This window comes from Oncorhynchus clarkii, chromosome 17 (genome assembly GCF_045791955.1).
Source record: "Oncorhynchus clarkii lewisi isolate Uvic-CL-2024 chromosome 17, UVic_Ocla_1.0, whole genome shotgun sequence".
Taxonomy (NCBI): domain Eukaryota; kingdom Metazoa; phylum Chordata; class Actinopteri; order Salmoniformes; family Salmonidae; genus Oncorhynchus; species Oncorhynchus clarkii.
Genome location: NC_092163.1, coordinates 29,071,921 through 29,091,698, shown reverse-complemented (window position 1 = coordinate 29,091,698; position 19,778 = coordinate 29,071,921).

Here is a 19,778-nt window from a genome sequence, read left to right as displayed (position 1 = left end):
GACCAATGGCTAATTCATGTCTGATCAATTGCCATCAATTCTTATTTGGCCTACTTCCATAGCCATTTCTGCTCCGTCTTTTCTCCATTTCCTCTCCATTTTCTCCCTCTTCTCTCCATTTCTTCTCTCTCCTTTTCTCAAATAAATGAATTTTATTTTACACTGACCCTGTCCATCTGTCAGACTTTGTCAAAACATACATCTTATTCTGCTTTACTGTGCACTTTACTCTGCACTTTCTGCTTTACTCTGCACTTTACTCTGCACTTTAGGTGCTTTATTCTGCACTTTAGGTGTAGCTTAAATGAAACATCACACTGGTCCTCGAGGGTTGTAATTAGGCATATCTGGTTCAATATAAGCCTACCTTCGTACTCTAAACAGGACAGTGTTTGGTAGGGGGTTGTGGCCCCTAAGCACTGGTCTGAGGCCAGTTTGATGTTTTCATAAACAGCAACCAAGCAGACAATTTAGGGTTTAAAATCAGTCTTTGATTCCTGGTTTGGCATAACTGTTCTCAGTCCCTGAGCTTAATAGACAACTCACTTTTAAGTGTATTCATGCTAATTACATAGTGGTTAATAAACACAGGCACACGCACACACCCATGAATACATGCATGCACACACGCGCATACACACACACCCCACTTTAAGGTTTCGAGGTCATCTCTTCTACCTCTCTCTGACATGCATAGTTTCTAATCAAAATATTGGACAAAAGGGTGCAGAGTAGGTCAGTGGTGGTATATGTCAGTAGAGGGCATGTCGGTTATTGACATAGCTGCCATCTTGCCTCTGCTGTTCCGTGAGCCGGAATCGACTGTGGATTCCTACTTTGCTCAGAAACATGAGCCCTGAAGAATCTGCCACTAGAGACAAAGAGTGAGAGAGAGAGAAAAAGCAGGGGGTATTTTCCCTACATTGCTGTCATTTGGATACATATCCATATCAAGTGACTTTACATATCTGCTCAAAGATTTTTTTACTTAACCTCTGCGAACAGGAGGGGATGCTTCCCAGAGCTGCAAATGGGATCCTGACATGCGAAAGTCAGAGCGGATCTCCACCGGGTGTTGTTTTTTTGTATGTTTAGGGCTGTATCTGTGGAGCTATGCTTGTAACTCAAATCTTAGCTCAAATCTCCCTTTGACATTGTTGGAATATTTATGTGAAAGTGTGACTTGTCACATTCCTCGTCAGAGTCCCTGTGCGGCCTCCTGGTGTTAATGGCAGAGATTAAAGAGGCGGGCGAAGGAGAGGTGAGAGCTGATCCCAGAGCAGACTAGAACTGCTGGCTGGGAGCAACAGCGGCAACAACATGGCCGCTGGGCAGCCCTTTGGGAGGAGACCTTAGATAGTTAGATAGAGGGCCCACTGGCAAAGACATAGGAGCCCACTGGCAAAGACATAGGAGCCCACTGACCATCTCACTGACCATCTACATCTGACATCTGAGCTACATCTGACCTACAATTTAATCAACTTTATTGACACCCAAGTGTGAATATTGGGTTTGTCACACACAGGGTTGTGGCTAGAAGGGATGCAGCTTATGTCAAAAGTGATATCAAACTCCTGCAAGTGTTTCAAACATGTCGGCCTAAGTTTGGGCTTGCGAAAGAGTTTGGATTTTGATTGCAGTAATTGTAATATTTTTCACAAAATGTAAACAAAATATTGTAATATTTTTCACAAAATGTAGTTGTACATTTTCTGTGATTTTTATTTATTTATTTATTTTATTTTGCAACTGCAACCGGGCCAAGATAAAGCAAAGCAGTGTGACACAGACAACAACACAGAGTTACACATGGAGTAAACAATAAACAAGCCAGTAACACAATAAACAAATCAATGACACAGTAAAAAAAAGAAAGTCCATATACAGTGTGTGCAAAAGGCATGAGGAGGTAGGCAATAAATAGGCCATAGGAGCGAACAGTCACAATTTAGCAGATTAACACTGGAGTGATGAATGAGCAGATGATGATGTGCAAGTAGAGATACTTGCGTGCAAAAGAGCAGAAAAGTAAATCAAATAAAAACAGTATGGGGATGAGGTAGGTAGATTGGGTGGGCTATTTACAGATGGACTATGTACAGCTGCAGCGATCGGTTAGCTGCTCAGCTAGTTGATGTTTAAAGTTGGTGAGGGAAATAAAAGTCTCCAACTTCAGCGATTTTTGCAGAGAACTGGAAGGAAAGGCGGCCAAATGAGGTGTTGGCTTTGGGGATGATCAGTGAGATATACCTGCTGGAACGTGTGCTATGGGTGGGTGTTGTGAACTGAGATAAGGTGGAGCTTTACCTAGCATAGACTTATAGATGACCTGGAGCCAGTGGGTCTGGCGACGAATAGCGAGGGCCAGCCGACTAGAGCATACAGGTCGCAGTGGTGGGTGGTAATAAGGTGATTTGGTAACAAAATGGATGGCACTGTGATAGACTGCATCCAGTTTGCTGAGTAGAGTGTTGGAAGCTATTTTGTAGATGACATCGCCGAAGTCGAGGATCGGTAGGATAGTCAGTTTTACGAGGGTATGTTTGGCGGCGTGAGTGAAGGAGGTTTTGTTGCGAAATAGGAATCCGATTCTAGATTTAATTTTGGATTGGAGATGTTTAATATGAGTCTGGAAGGAGAGTTTACAGTCTAGCCAGACACCTAGTTATTTGTAGTTGTCCACATATTCTAAGTCAGAACCGTCCAGAGTAGTGATGCTAGTCGGGCGGGCGGGTGCGGGCAGCGAACGGTTGAAAAGCATGCATTTAGTTTTACTGGCGTTAAGAGCAGTTGGAGGCCACGGAAGGAGTGTTGTATGGCACTGAAGCTCGTTTGGAGGTTACTGGAATTGTGCTATCCTCCGAGCAATCCCCCGATTGCTCAGTTTGGCCGGGGGGCCAGTTCTAGGAAGTGTCTTGGTGGTTCCAAACGTCTTCCATTTTAGAATGATGGAGGCCACTGTGTTCATGGGGACCGTCAATGCAGCAGACATTTTTTGGTACCCTTCCCTAGATCTTCCTTCCACCTCATGGCCTGGTTTTTGCCCTGACATGCACTGTCAACTGTGGCACCTTATATAGACAGGTGTGTGCCTTTCCAAATAATGTCCATTCAATTGAATTTACCACAGGTGGACCACAATCAAGTTGTAGAAACATCTCCTGGATGATCAATGGGAAACAGAATGCACCTGAGCTCAATTTCGAGTCTTATAGCAAGGGGTCTGAAAACTTACTGTATCTAAATAATGTATTTCTGTTTTTAACATTTAATACATTTGCAAACATTTCTTAAAGCCTATTTTTGCTTTGTCATTATGGAGTATTGTGTGTAGATTCATGAGGATTTTTTTTATTTAATCAATTTTAGAATAAGGTTGTAATGTAACAAAATGTGGAAAAAGGGAAGGTCTGAATACTTTCCAAATACACTGTATAGCATTTGCGAAGTCATCAACAGCTGTTGTTTTGTCCTCTCTTTTCCTCTCTCACACCTCCTTGCTCCTCTCTCCTCCATACTCCTCTTCTTTTCTTCCTATTCCTCCTGTCTCCTCCCTACTTCTCTTTTCCTCCCGTCTGCTCCTCTCTCACCTTCACCCCACTACTCCTCTTTCTTTCTCTCTTCTCCTTTCTCTCCTCAATCATACCTCCATACTCATCCTCTCTCTCACAACTAACATTAAAAACTGATGGTAATTGATATTCTTACCTCGCAACAAGTTGACAGCTATCGATATGAAAGGAAAAGTTGGCGGCAGACTTTGCTTCTTTCTTCAATAAGTGTGACGTTGCGTGCGTCAATGATGTCAGACAATGGTATGCAAGTGCTTTGAAACCTTAAAAAGTTAAGATCACGTTCATGTTTTTTTGTACAATACATTTTTATACAATGTAACATTTCTGTTATGTCTAAATGTTACCCACCCGTATAAGTCAGATATTATGCTACTATATGTATTGTTTAGAAGTTCCAGGTAGAACATACAGTTGAAGTCTGAAGTTTACATAAACTTAGGTTGGAGTCATTAAAACTCGTTTTTCAACCACTCCACAAATTTCTTCTTAACAAACTATAGTTTTGGCAAGTCAGTTAAGACATCTACTTTGTGCGAGACACAAGTAGTTTTTCCAACAATTGTTCACAGACAGATTATTTCACTTATAATTCACTGTATCATAATTCCAGTGGTTCAGAAGTTAACATACACAAAGTTGACTTTCCCTTTAAACAGCTTGGAAAATTCCCGAAAATTATGTCATGGCTTTAGAAGCTTCTAATAGGCGAATTGACATCATTTGAGTCAATTGGAGGTGTACCTGAGGATGTATTTCAAGGTCTACCTTCAAACTCAGTGCCTCTTTGCTTGACATCATCAGAAAATCCAAAGAAATCAGCCAAGACCTCAGAAAAGAAATTGTAGACCTCCACAAGTCTGGTTCATCCTTGGGAGCAATTTCCAAATGCCTGAAGGTACCACGGTCATCTGTATAAACAATAGTACATTTGTATAAACACCATGGGACCACGCAGCCGTCATACCGCTCAGGAAGGAGACGCGTTCTGTCTCCTAGAGATGAGCGTACTTTGGTGCGAAAAGTGCAAATCAATCCCAGAACAACAGCAAAGGACCTTGTGCAGATGTTGGAGCAAACAGGCACAAAAGTATCTATATCCACAGCAAAACGAGTCCTATATCGACCTAACCTGAAAGGCCGCTCAGCAAGGAGGAAGCCACAGCTCCAAAACCCCCATAAAAAGCCAGACTACGGTTTGCAACTGCACATGGGGACAAAGATCGTACTTTTTGGAGAAATGTCCTCTGGTCTGATGAAACAAAAGTATAACTGTTTGGCCATAATGACCATCATTATGTTTGGAGGAAAAAGGGGGAGGCTTGCAAGCCGAAGAACACCTTCCCAACCGTGAAGCACAGGGGTGGCAGTATGGCAGTAGTCATGTTGTGGGGGTGCTTTACTGCAGGAGGGACTGGTGCACTTCACAAAATAGATGGCTACATGAGAAAGGAAAATGATGTGGATATATTGAAGCAACATCTCAAGACATCAGTCAGGAAGTTAAAGATTGGTCGCAAGTGGGTCTTCCAAATGGACAATGATCCCAGGCATACTTCCAAAGTTGTGGAAAAATGGCTTAATTGAGGACAGGGAAGTCATGGTATTGGAGTGGCCATCACAAAGCCCTGACCTCAATCCTAGAGAACATTTGTGGGCAGAACTGAAAAATGTGCGTGTGCGAGCAACGAGGCATACAAACCTTACTAAGTTACACCAGCTCTGTCAGGAGGAATGAGCCAAAATTCACCCATCTTTTTGTGGGAAGCTTGTGGAAGGCTACACGAAACGTTTGACCCAAGTTAAACAATTTAACGGCAATGCTACCAAATACTAATTGAGTGTATGTAAACTTCTGACCCACTGGGAATGTGATGAAAGATATTAAAGCTGAAAGAAATCGTTCTCTCTACTATTATTCTAACATGTCACATTCTTATGATCCTAACTGACCTAAGACAGGGAATTTTTACTTGGATTAAATGTCATGAATTGTGAAAAACTGGGTTTAAATGTATTTGGCTAAGGTGTATGTAAACTTCCGACTTCAACTGTATAAGAATCTTGTAAAATCCTTCTGCATCTTTCCCATATGGGTAGCTGCATCTCTTCTAACCATAATCACACACACCAATTTTCAGTTTTGTTTTTTGTCTTCAAATGGGTATCTCTTGAGCATCTCAATATTCTCGAGTGGTGTCTTCTCCTAGTCTCTTTTCCTTTATCTGGGATGTAAAAATGGGCAGGTGATAGCAGTTTCCAGTAGGCATCAGCCAAATTGCTTTGACTTTCTTTCGTTTTCAGGTCATTGTAGGATAAAGAGAGATGAATAGGGGACGAATAAAACATTTTGGATTATGGATATTCCGTGTTTTACAAAGCAACACAAAGGAACCAGGATTCAAAGCAAGAGCAAGTTTCACAGAGAGAGATAAAAAAAAACACAGCTATGCCAAGTTTGTCTGCAAGTCCCAGACCCTTGCTTACCCAGCATTCTTATGACCACCGAAGCAAACCACCTCAGGGCCAATACTAGAGAGTGTGTTTTGTGTCCATTCAAAGCGCTTCCAATATTGCAGACAACCATGTAAAATTCTAATCATCATTGCCATCATTTTGCTCCGCTTGCAGATGGTAATTTGGATTGAGATATTGCTGATGAAAGAAAAGGAGAAAACGGGAGTACAGAGTGCGGGCGGGAAAGATAAGTACGGATGGAGAGATAAGAGACAGAAGGATGAGGCAGGGGCAGGTGAGGCTGAAAGGCTTTGTGTTCAGGTAGGGCACAGCGGCAGTTGAAAGAGTACAATCTCTCTAATTTCATACCTGCGGACAGGTGCTTGGCAAGACATAGCGTGTGTGTGTGTGTGTGTGTGTGTGTGTGTGTGTGTGTGTGTGTGTGTGTGTGTGTGTGTGTGTGTGTGTGTGTGTGTGTGTGTAGAAGAGAGGGAGGGATGGGTGGAGGAAGGGGAAGGACCTTCCGAGAGAATTTAAAGAAGGTCACAATATACCTCCTCTTTCCCTCGCTCTTTTCCCCCTCCACTGATCTGGAAACGATAGATTTTCATTCTTTCTGCTTTTACTCCTAAAGGGGGGAAGTGGTGTTAGATTACCAGGGCTAGGTATGTGGGTAGTCTGTTGTAAAATGAGGATACAGAATGTTTTTGTGATTTGAATTAAACAAAACCTCTTGTTGTTGCCAAGCCACCTGGATTATATGCTTAAATGTGTTTGTTTTACTCATGAGTTGTGGTTTGCTCTTTTGTTTTACGACATTCACATTGTGTTTTCTTTTTATCAAGATCTGAAAGTCACGCCAATGTGATGAATGTCTGTGGCACTTTGATGTGGACAAATACACTATTGGGGCTTAGGCAGTATCTGAACTGTTTGAAACATCTACCAATCATTTAAAAATGTTCTTCCACATCCAAGATGCAGATAAATTAATGGTGGTTGTTTTTAACATCCTCCCTAAGTTGATGATTATCTCCAAATGATCTATGCTCTTGTCTGCTGTGATGGTGTTTTTGTTTAACAGGCCTCTTCCCAAGACTCTTAACTCACCCTCTGGTCTACTCAGCTCTAATCATTGCTCTAGTCACTGCATCCGTTATATCTTCACCCTGTTCATGAAAACAATAGGCATCCTATTTCATGGCTTTATCACACTACAGTTAGGTAACCATCGCCATACTTTTGACTTTTTTATCGCGTTCGACACTGTATACTTACGACCCGAGTCCCTTCATGATTTATCTACTGTACAGGAATAATAGCCGAGCGCTGTGAGGTGGAGACCCCAGACGTTATTTACTACAACATTTTACCTCAGAGTCACCAAGCCATGATATGGGGCAGAAAGCATGCAGGAATGAAATTACATATAACATTTTGTGATCCTTCAATAAAATGGACTCCCCTTTTGGATAGGTTTACCACTTTCTCCATGGAGTTTCTCTCTTTAGAAACGACTCGAGGAATAATTGTAAAAACAGCACCGGACGAGGAACAAGTGAAAGGAGAAGATGGCATGTTGGCTCCTGTGTTCATCCTGAAGTTGGGTTGCGAAAAAATGAGCTTTAATTACCTACTGTGATGCGGTTTGTGGAAGAATTTGGTTCTTTTAGGTATTATTATTTTTTTTTTATGAGGAAATGATCGACTGTATTCTATTTGCATAAAGAACCTGTTCATTTTCAGATGGTGTAAAAATAAAAATCCCCTCATGAGGATAGGGGTTGATTACATGTTAACCATGGATATTCACACAAAGTGAGGAAAGTTGAAGAAATGCTGGAGCTTATTAATTTTCAATGGTAGGAGAGCGACTTGAGGTGAAGTGATCAATGTGACCATAGGTTATACCATTCTGGCTGGCGGATCACGGCAAAAAAGTTTAGGAGTTATGTTATTGAATTTCAAATCCTGAACAGGAAATTCACACAATCGTCAATTAATAACTTCTTAGATGTAAGGTTCCCTTTTTAGGGGACCTGCGTGGTCCTGGTACCGGTTCCGTCCGACATCTTCACTTATAAATTGATCTGTGGATACCGTAGATCGAAATGGCTTGCATTGAGTGACAGCCCTGGTTCCTCCCATCTATCTCTGAACACCATCCAGTTTTGATATCTATTTGTTTTGATATCATATATTTTTCAACTGTGCTCTGATGTTTCACAAAAGTTCTGAACCTTTCCATTCTCATAGATTGTAAATTAAAGAAACATTTTTGTTTATGCACCTTTTATTTTTATTTTTATTTTGAGTGTTTAGCTTTTGACAGAAAAATGCATTGAAAATATAGGGAGCGTTACTTTATTCATCTGAACGGCGATCAGCGTTTACCCACATATTTGTTTTCCCACTACATCACTGGATCCAGCTATATGCCACAATACAGAATGAATGGAAAAGGTAAGCACCATGTAATGTCCAGATTTTATTTGGTGCTCATCCTTTCTATTCATTTTTGGCAAGGATCCTTGATCTTAACATTCGATGACTTTTGAGATCTGTATACATCTGTCCAACTTTGGTGTTGGAGTGAAGTGCCCTTTAATCCCCTGGGAAAAAGTGAATAACTCACATGCATCTCAAGTTAGGATTTCACCCTGTACATCCATATGAGCTCACTATCCAAACAGCCTGTCTTCTCAGCTGACCATGGCTGCTTATGGTGGTGGTGTGTAATAGCCTATGTAGGAGTGGCTTCACTGTGAGAAAACCCCCAGCTGAACCAGTCAAGCGAGATCAAAAGGAAGGTTAGCGGGCCCGGCTGGGGATAGACTGGGGGGAGAGGGGGATGGGGGTATTAATTGTCTGCCTTGTATAACACACAGGTGGTTGATCCCCGGGCTTAAGGACCTTCGTTTCCAGGGAGATATAGGACAGTCGGGTTCAGGTTAAGGGCAGGGCAGGTAGATAACAATATCAAAACAAAACAATGAAATACAACAAGATTAATAAACACAAACACAACTCTCACATATCACCTCCCTTAAACTTGATCGAAATTGTCAATGGAAACCAGCGAGTCTAACTTCAAGGTGGCTTGAAGGCTAGTCCATGAGCTGTGGGCATACAAACTAAAAGCATTTTCCCCAGCTCAGTGGAGAACCGCAGGTCTGAAAATTGTTGGATCTCAAATGAATACATGAGGTGAGGTAGCGGGGAAGTCTCTGAAGAACCGCTTTACAGTATATACAAAAAGTAGCCAATGTTGGGCCTTTCTGGTAGTCAGAGATTCCCAGCCAAACAGAGCTATACAACATGCAGTGATGTGTATGAACATTTTCCCCAGTGATAAAACGCAGTGCTTGAGTGATAGACTGAATCTAACGGTTTTAAAACTGGGAGAAAAAAAAAGTACTGGGAGAAACGTCGCTTGAACAATCTTCCTCTTACTTTCAAAAGTGAGGCAGGATTTCTATAAATATAGTCAAAATTATCTTAATTCTCGTCTTTGTCAGCTTTTCAATGTGTATTTTAAAATATTAAAATGGGTATTGGTGTGTTAGTGTTGCCTCGTGGATTTAAAATGGATATTTCCGACAACATAACTATACTGAACAAAAATATAAACGGAACATGCAACAATTTCAACGATTTTACTGAGTTACAGTTCATATGTGGAAATCAGTGAATTAAAATAAATGTATTAGGCCTTAATTTATGGATTTCACATTAACTGGGAATACAGAAATACATCTTTGGGTCACAGATACCTTAAAAAATGGACTTACAATTGGCCTCAGGTTCTCATCACGGTTTTCTGTGCATTCAAATTGCCATTGATAAAATGCAAATGTGTTTGTTGTCCGTAGCGTATGCCTGTCCATACAATAACCCCCCCACCACGGGGCACTCTGTTCACAACGTTTACATCGGTAAACCCTGACCCAAATGACGCCATACATGTGGTCTGCGGTTGTGAGGTCGGTTGGACGTACTGACAAATTCTCTAAAATGACTTTGGAGGTGGCTTATGGTAGAGAAACTGCCAATCAATTGTCTGGCAACAGCTATGGTGGACATTCCTGCAGTCAGCATGCCAATTGAACACTCCCTTAAAAGTTAAGGCATCTGTGGCATTGTGTTTTATGACAAAATTGAAAATTTTAGCGTGGCCTTTTATTGTCCCTAGCTCAAGGTACACCGGTGTAATAATTATGCTGTTTAATCAGCTTCTTGTTATGCCACACCTGTCAGGTGGATGGATTAACTTGGTAATGGAGAAATGCTCACTAACGGAGATGTAAACAAATTTGTGCGAAATTTCTTTTACAATTTTGGACACACCTACTCAATTTTACATTTTTTGCTATTTTCTACATTATAGATTAATAGTGAAGACATCAAAACAAAAACAAAAAAGTGTTAAACAAAACAAAATGTATTTTATATTTGAGATTCTTCAAAGTAGTCACTTTTTGCCTTGATAACAGCTTTGCACACTCTTGGCATTCTCTCAACCAGATTCACCTGGAATGCTTTTCCCACAGTTTTGAAGGAGTTCCCACTTACAGTTGAAGTCGGAAATGTACATACACTTAGGTTGGAGTCATTAAAACTTATTTTTCATCCACTCCACAAATCTCTTGTTAACAAACTATGGTTTTGGCAAGCTGGTTAGGACATCTACTTTGTGCATGACACAAGTAATTTTTCCAACAATTGTTTACAGAGAGGTTATTTCACTTGTAATTCACTGTATCACAATTCCAGTGGGTCAGAAGTTTACATACACTAAGTTGACTGTGCCTTTAAACAGCTTGGAAAACTCCCCCAAATTATGTCATGCTTTAGAAGCTTCTGTTAGGCTAATTGACATCCTTTGAGTCAATTGGAGGTGTACCTGGGGATGTATTTCAAGGCCTACCTTCACACTAAGTGCCTTTTTGCTTGACATCATGGGAAAATCCAAAGAAATCAGCTAAGAATTGTAGACCTCCACAAGTCTGGTTCATCCTTGGGAGCAATTTCCAAACGCCTGAAGGTACCATGTTCATCTGTACAAACAATAGTACGCACGAATAAACACCATGGGACCACACAGCCGTCATACCGCTCAGGAAGGAGGCGCGTTTTGTCTCCTAGAGATTAAGGTACTTTGGTGCAAAAGTGCAAATCAATCCCAGAACAACAGCAAAGGACCTTGTGAAGATGCTGGAGGAAACGGGTACAAAAGTATCTATATCCACAGTAAAACAAGTCCTATATCGTCATAACCTGAAAGGCGCTCAGCAAGGAAGAAGCTACTGCTCCAAAACTGCCATAAAAAAGCCAGACTACGGTTTGCAACTGCACATGGGGACAAATATCATACTTTTTGGAGAAATGTCCTTTGGTCTGAAGAAACAAAAATAGGCCATAATGACCATCGTTATGTTTGGAGGAAAAAGGGGGAGGCTTGCAAGCCGAAGAAGACCATCCCAACCGTGAAGCACAGCGGTGGCAGCATCATGTTGTGGGGGTGCTTTGCTGCAGGAGAGACTGGTGCACTTCACAAAAGAGATGGCATCATGAGGGAGGAAGATTATGTGGATATATTGAAGCAACATCTCAAGACATCAGTCAGGAAGTTAAAGCTTGGTCACAAATGGGTCTTCCAAATAGACAATGACCCCGAGCAAACTTCCAAAATTGTGTGAAGTTGGCTTAAGGACAACAAAGTCAAGGTATTGGAGTGGCCATCACAAAGCCCTGACGTCAATCCTATAGAACATGTGTGGGCAGAACTGAAAAGGCGTGTGTGAGCAAGGAAACCTTACAAACCTGACTCAGTTGCGCCAGGTCTGTAAGGAGGAATGGGCCAAAATTCCCCCATCTTATTGTGGGAAGCTTGTGGAAGGCTACCTGAAACGTTTGACACAAGTTAAACAATTTCAAGGCAATGCTACCAAATACTAATTGAGTGTATGTAAACTTCTGACCCAGTGGGAATGTAATGAAAGAAATTTAAGCTGAAATAAATCATTCTCTCTACTATTATTCTGACATTTCACTTTCTTAAAATACAGTGGTGATCCTAACTGACCTAAAACAGGGATTTTTATACTAGGATTAAATGTCAGGAATTGTGACAAACTGAGTTTAAATGTATTTGGCTAAGGTGTATGTAAGCTTCCTACTTAAACTGTATGTGTTATTTCATAGTTTTTATATATTCACTCTTATTATACAATGTAGAAAATAGTAAAACAAAGAAAAACTCTTGAATGAGTAGGTGTGTCCAAACTTTTGATTGGCACGGTATATGAATTGAATTTTTTTTAAATGTCACTATCAAATCAAATTGTATTCATTATATACAGTGCCTTGCGAAAGTATTCGGCCCCCTTGAACTTTGCGACCTTTTGCCACATTTCAGGCTTCAAACATAAAGATATAAAACTGTATTTTTGTGTGAAGAATCAACAACAAGTGGGACACAATCATGAAGTGGAACGACATTTATTGGATATTTCAAACTTTTTTAACAAATCAAAAACTGAAAAATTGGGCGTGCAAAATTATTCAGCCCCTGTACTTTCAGTGCAGCAAACTCTCTCCAGAAGTTCAGTGAGGATCTCTGAATGATCCAATGTTGACCTAAATGACTAATGATGATAAATACAATACACCTGTGTGTAATCAAGTCTCCGTATAAATGCACCTGCACTGTGATAGTCTCAGAGGTCCGTTAAAAGCGCAGAGAGCATCATGAAGAACAAGGAACACACCAGGCAGGTCCGAGATACTGTTGTGAAGAAGTTTAAAGCCGGATTTGGATACAAAAAGATTTCCCAAGCTTTAAACATCCCAAGGAGCACTGTGCAAGCGATAATATTGAAATGGAAGGAGTATCAGACCACTGCAAATCTACCAAGACCTGGCCATCCCTCTAAACTTTCAGCTCATACAAGGAGAAGACTGATCAGAGATGCAGCCAAGAGGCCCATGATCACTCTGGATGAACTGCAGAGATCTACAGCTGAGGTGGGAGACTCTGTCCATAGGACAACAATCAGTCGTATATTGCACAAAGCTGGCCTTTATGGAAGATTGGCAAGAAGAAAGCCATTTCTTCAAGATATCCATAAAAAGTGTCATTTAAAGTTTGCCACAAGCCACCTGGGAGACACACCAAACATGTGGAAGAAGGTGCTCTGGTCAGATGAAACCAAAATTGAACTTTTTGGCAACAATGCAAAACGTTATGTTTGGCGTAAAAGCAACACCCTGAACACACCATCCCCACTGTCAAACATGGTGGTGGCAGCATCATGGTTTGGGCCTGCTTTTCTTCAGCAGGGACAGGGAAGATGGTTAACATTGATGGGAAGATGGATGGAGCCAAATACAGGACCATTCTGGAAGAAAACCTGATGGAGTCTGCAAAAGACTTGAGACTGGGACGGAGATTTGTCTTCCAACAAGACAATGATCCAAAACATAAAGCAAAATCTACAATGGAATGGTTCAAAAATAAACATATCCAGGTGTTAGAATGGCCAAGTCAAAGTCCAGACCTGAATCCAATCGAGAATCTGTGGAAAGAACTGAAAACTGCTGTTCACAAATGCTCTCCATCCAACCTCACTGAGCTCGAGCTGTTTTGCAAGGAGGAATGGGAAAACATTTCAGTCTCTCGATGTGCAAAACTGATAGAGACATACCCCAAGCGACTTACAGCTGTAATCACAGCAAAAGGTGGCGCTACAAAGTATTAACTTAAGGGGGCTGAATAATTTTGCACGCCCAATTTTTCAGTTTTTGATTTGTTAAAAAAGTTTGAAATATCCAATAAATGTCGTTCCACTTCATGATTGTGTCCCACTTGTTGTTGATTCTTCACAAAAAAATACAGTTTTATATCTTTATGTTTGAAGCCTGAAATGTGGCAAAAGGTCGCAAAGTTCAAGGGGGCCGAATACTTTCGCAAGGCACTGTACTTCATAAACTGCAGGTGTACCCAACAATGCAGAGAGAAAATAGAGAAATAATAGAAAAACAAAACAAGTAATAATAAATACATAATGAGTAATGACAACTTGGCTGTATACACCAGTACCAGTACCTAGTCGATGTGCAGAGGTACCAGGCAATTGATGTGGTCATGTGCCTTTCACTGAGGAGTGGCTTCCGTCTTACCACTCCACCATAAAGGCCTTATTGGTGGAGTGCTGCAGAGATGATTGTTCTTCTGGAAGGTTCTCCCATCTCCACATAGGAACTCAAGAGCTCTGTCAGATTCACCATAGGGTTCTTGGTCAATTCCCTAACCAAGGCCTATCTCTCCCAATTACTCAGTTTGGCAAGGCAGTGGTTACAAACTTCTTTCATTTAAGAATGATGAAGGCCACTGTGTTCTTGGAGACCTTCAATGCTGCACACATTTTTTGGCACCCTTCTCCAGATCTGTGCCTCAACACAATCCTGTCTAAGAGCTCTACGGAGATCCAATTCCTTCAAACTCATGGCGTTTTCTGGAGGAGTGGACATGGGAGGAGATACTGGAAGGCAAGGGACTCTTGGCGCAGGCTGGAGAATATTGCGTCCTAAGGAGGAAATGGAAGCAGCAAAAGCGGAACGGCGAAGATATGAGAAGTTGGCACGACGAAGCATGCACGAGAGGCAGCCCTCCCCCAAAAAATTGGGGGGCACACGGGGAGATTGGTGGAGTCAGGTTATAGACCTGAGCAAACTCCCCGGGCTTACTGTGGGGAGAGTGTGACTAGTCAGGCCCCATGTTATGCAGCTCTGTGCACTGTGTCTCCGGTGCACTTTCACAGCCCAGTGCGTCCTGTGCCAACGCCCCGCAGTTGCCGGGCTAGGGTAAGCATCCAGCCAGGACGGGTTGTGCCAGCTCTGTGCTCCAGACCTCCAGTGCGTCTCCACGGCCCAGTATATCCTGTGCCAGCTCCACGAACGAAGCCTCCAGTGATGATCCATGGCACAAAGCCATCAGTGCTGATCCATGGCACGAAGCCTCCAGTGATGATCCATGGCACGAAGCCTCTAGTGATGATCCATGGCACAAAGCCTCCAGTGATGATCCATGGCACGAAGCCTCCAGTGATGATCCATTGCACGAAGCCTCCAGTGATGATCCATGGCACGTAGCCTCCAGTGATGAACCATGGCTCGGAGCCTGCAGTGAGGATCCATGTCACTAAGCCTCCAGCGACGGTCCCCGGTCCGGGGCCTGCAACGAGGGTCCCCAGTCCGGGGCCTGCGGAGAGGGTCCCCGCACCAGAGGCGCCACCAAAGTGGGGTGAGCCAGAGGTGGAGCGGGGTCTGCGTCCCGCACCGGAGCCACCACCGAGGATAGATGCCCACCCGGACCCGCCCATATAGGTTCAGGTTGTGGGATCTTGTTCTTGTATTGTTGCTGTTGAGCCCTACAAGGCTGTATGTTTCGTTGGTTTTTGCTTTCTTGATTTTCTTGGTTATCATTAAAGAATATGAGTAACCTACCTCACGCTGCTTCTTGGTCTCATTCGAACAATGGACATTACAGGCCCAGAAGCTAGGATATGCAATTGGGAGATTTGGATAGAAAATACTCTAAAGTTTCTAAAACTGTTAAAATAATTAATTATGAGGGGAAATCCTCACAGATTGCAGTTCCTAGGGCTTCCACTAGATGTCAACAGTCTTTAGAAAGAGTTTCAGGCTTGTTTTTGGAAAAATGAGCTAGAATTTGTAGTTTTTCGTGTGGATGAGGACGCGTTCTTTGTTGTTTTTCTCCGGTAAAGACAATAACGATTCTCCGTCTAAGATTTTATTGTTTATTTACGTATTAGGGTACCTAAGGTTTGATTATAAACGTTGTTTGACTTGTTTGGAGAAGTTTATTAGTACCGTTTGGGATTAATTTTGTATGCATTTTAATGGAGGAAAACCGGTGGATTATTGACTGTCATTATTTTCTGTCATTTGAATTTCACGTTCTGCAATTTCACCGGATGTTGTCGAGGTGTGCCGCTAGCGGGACACCTAGCCATAACAGAATCAATCAATTTTCAGAATAAGGCTGTAACGTAACTGTCACGCCCTGGCCATAGAGAGGCTATTATTCTCTATTTTGGTTAGGCCAGGGTGCGACTAGGGTGGGTATTCTAGTTTCTTTATTTCTATGTTTTCTATTTCTTTGTTTTTTTGCCCAGTGTGGTTCCCAATCAGAGGCAGCTGTTTATCGTTATCTTTGACAACTTTTAGGGCCTTCATCTGACACTGCCTTGTATAGATGTCCTAGATGGCAGGGAGCTCGGGAGCTCGGCACCAGTGATGTACTGGGCCGGACACACTATCTTCTGTAGCACCTTGCAGCCGGATGCCAAGCAGTTGCCATACAAAGGGGTGATGCAGCCAGTCAACGTGCTCTCAATGGTGCAGCTGTAGAACTACAGCCAACCATATGTGACATTCCAAGTTAACAATATATAAGGAGCGATACCTGTTTGCAACACATTTTTTGTGGGTTTGATTCCTGCATGGGCCACTAAATTTAAGTGTAAAGGTACAATAAATCACCTAGGATAAAAGTGTCTCCCCTAAATGACTGCATCATTAAGTGACAAACAAAACAATGAGTATCATCAATTCACGAAGTACAGGACATTCTCAATACAGATTTCAGTTTTCCCATCCAACTCCCCCATAGGGGAATGTTAAAATAATGTAGTGAATTTAATCTCACCATGGCTAGGGAGAGAGAATTTGACATTTATGGATGGGCTTTCCACAGTCTTTACTATCATGTTGAACTGGGGAGTTTCGGTGTGAAGGGAAGGTGGTTGGCTGAACAGTATTCACAGTGGCATTGTAAACAGCGACTGTGATGTGTGCATCCATCATAGGGACCAGCATAGCGGGGGTCATGAGGAAGTTACATTCATTATGCTGACAAGGCGTTTTCCCCCCCTCCTCACACACACAGGGGGTGGGGGGAGTTCTATAAGTACAGCACAGTACCATTCGGGTTTGCCCACACGCACGCACACACACACACATGCACACACACACACACACACACACGCACACGCACACGCACACGCACACGCACACGCACACGCACACAGACACACCTCCTCAGCAGTCACCATATAATCTGGGTTAACCAGAGCAGGCTCGCCAAGACCGAGAGGAGTGCCGCTGAAGAGGAGCATCAAAGAGAGGGGTGACAGGGTGAAGAGAGAGGGAAGTCAGAGATTAGGGTGACGGAGGTGAAAAAAGGGGGAATAAGAGGGAAGTAGAAGAATGAAGAGGACACAATATTAACAACAGAGTAAAGTGACATACAGCCTCTAGTGGAAGTCTACACACCCCTTGCAGTTTTCACATTTTTGCTACCTTAAAATGTAATCTCAAAAAGGATCCAATTAGATTTGTTTTTACCTATCTACACACAAAGCAAAACAAAAATTCTAGAACATTTTCCAAATTAATACATTTCAAAAATATATATCAATCATTGATTGAAAAAGTCTTCACACCTCTGAGTAAATACTTGGTGGAGCGCCTTTGGCAGCCATTACAGCTGTGAATAATTTTGAATAAGATTCTACCAACCTCGCACAACTCTTAGGGCAAAATACAAGTAACTGCTAAAATAAAGGAAACACTTGAGTAAATGAGGGATACAAAGTACTGTATATTGAAATTTGGTGCTTCCACACAGGTGTGGTTCCCGAGTTAATGAAGCAATTAACATCCCATCATGTTTAGAGTCATGTATAAAAATATCCAGTTGCCCATTATTCTGGCTAGCATGGTTAGAAGAAGAGATCTCAGTGACTTTCAAAAGAATGGTCTCAAATGAGCATAGGTGGTTCAAGTTTAAACTTTTATTAGTTGTATGTACGGGATACACATGGCATACACCGTTCAACGAAATGCTTACTCGCAGGTTCCTTCTCGACAATACAAAAACAATAAGAAATAATAAAAGATAAGAATGCAAACATAAAGTAAATGGCCGGGTAGAACAGAATACATTTTTTAGCGTAAGTATAATATAAGAAGTCACAATTTATAGATCAATATTTACACGCATTTTGGGAAAAGTGGGATTGGGGGCAAGTGTTTAAACTGTGCAGTATTTAGCAATCATAATAAGAGTATGGAAGAGGCAGTTGTTATGTGTGTGTAGCATGAATGTACTGTATATATCTGCGTGGGTGTGTGCGTGAGTGTGCTAAGGTGCGGAGAGTCAGTGCAGGTGGCCAGTCCAGTTCAAGTACTCGACAGTCTGATAGCTTGTATACTGAACAACAATATAAAAACAAAATGTAAAGTGTTGGTCCCATGTTTCATAAGCTGAAATCAAAGATACCAGTAATTCTCCATGCGCACAAAAAAAAGTATTTCATTCTGGAGCAACGCCTGAGACGGCGTTTTCCACCACCATCAACAAAACACCAAATGTTGTCGCATCCAGACCAGACACTTGCAGAATCTATGCCAAGGCTCATTGAAGCTGGTTTGGTGGCTGGTGGTGGTCCTATTAAGACACTTTATGTTGGTGTTTCCTTTATTTTGGCAGTTACCTGAAAATCTATTGTTTTTGTCAAAATTGCTCAAGGTCACTCAATTTGGTTGAGAGTCATTGATGAAAGCAATAGTCAGAACCAGGTCGCTGATTTTCAAGCAACAATACTTAAAAAGAGTTGTACAAAGTTGGTAAAATCTTATTCAAAATGATTCACAGCTGTAATGGCTGTCAAAGGAGCCTCCACCAAGTATTAACTCTTGGGTGTGAAGACATGCAATCAAGATGTTTTATTTTCTTAATTTGGAAAGTTTTCTGTAATTTTTTAACATTGAAAATGTGGAGTAGGTTGTGGAAATCTGTCCGAAAAAAATCCAATGTAATCCCTTTGTAGATTTAATTTTAAGGCAGCAATGTGTGTGTGGACACACACACACACACCACACACACACACACACACACACACACACACACACACTTTCAGAATCACAGACAATGTCTGACAATGTAATATTAAACAATTCTTCATATGCTTGTTTTTGACTCCAAGTGCTTCTGTCCAAGAGTCTTATCATACTCAATCGATGAAGTTATGTCAGACATTTATCAGGCGATGTTTCCACCTCCATGCTTCACGGTTAGGATGGTGTTCTTGGGGTTGTACTCATCCTTCTTCTTCCTCCAAACACGGCGAGTGGAGTTTAGACCGAAAAGCTATATTTTTGTCTCATCAGACCACATGACCTTCTCCCATTCCTCCTCTGGATCATCCAGATGGTCATTGGCAAACTTCAGACCGGCCTGGACATGCGCTGGCTTGAGCAGGGGGACCTTGCGTGTGCTGCAGGATTTTAATCCATGACGGCGTAATGTGTTACTAATGGTTTTCTTTGAGACTGTGGTCCCAGCTCTCTTCAGGTCATTGACCAGGTCCTGCCGTGTAGTTCTGGGCTGATCCCTCACCTTCCTCATGATCATTGATGCCCCACGAGGTGAGATCTTGCATGGAGCCCCAGACCGAGGGTGATTGACCGTCATCTTGAACCTCTTCCATTTTCTAATAATTGCGTCAACAGTTGTTGCCCTCTCACCAAGCTGCTTGCCTATTGTCCTGTAGCCCATCCCAGCCTTGTGCAGGTCTACAATTTTATCCCTGATGTCCTTACACAGCCCTCTGGTCTTGGCCATTGTGGAGAGGTTGGAGTCTGTGTGGACAGGTGTCT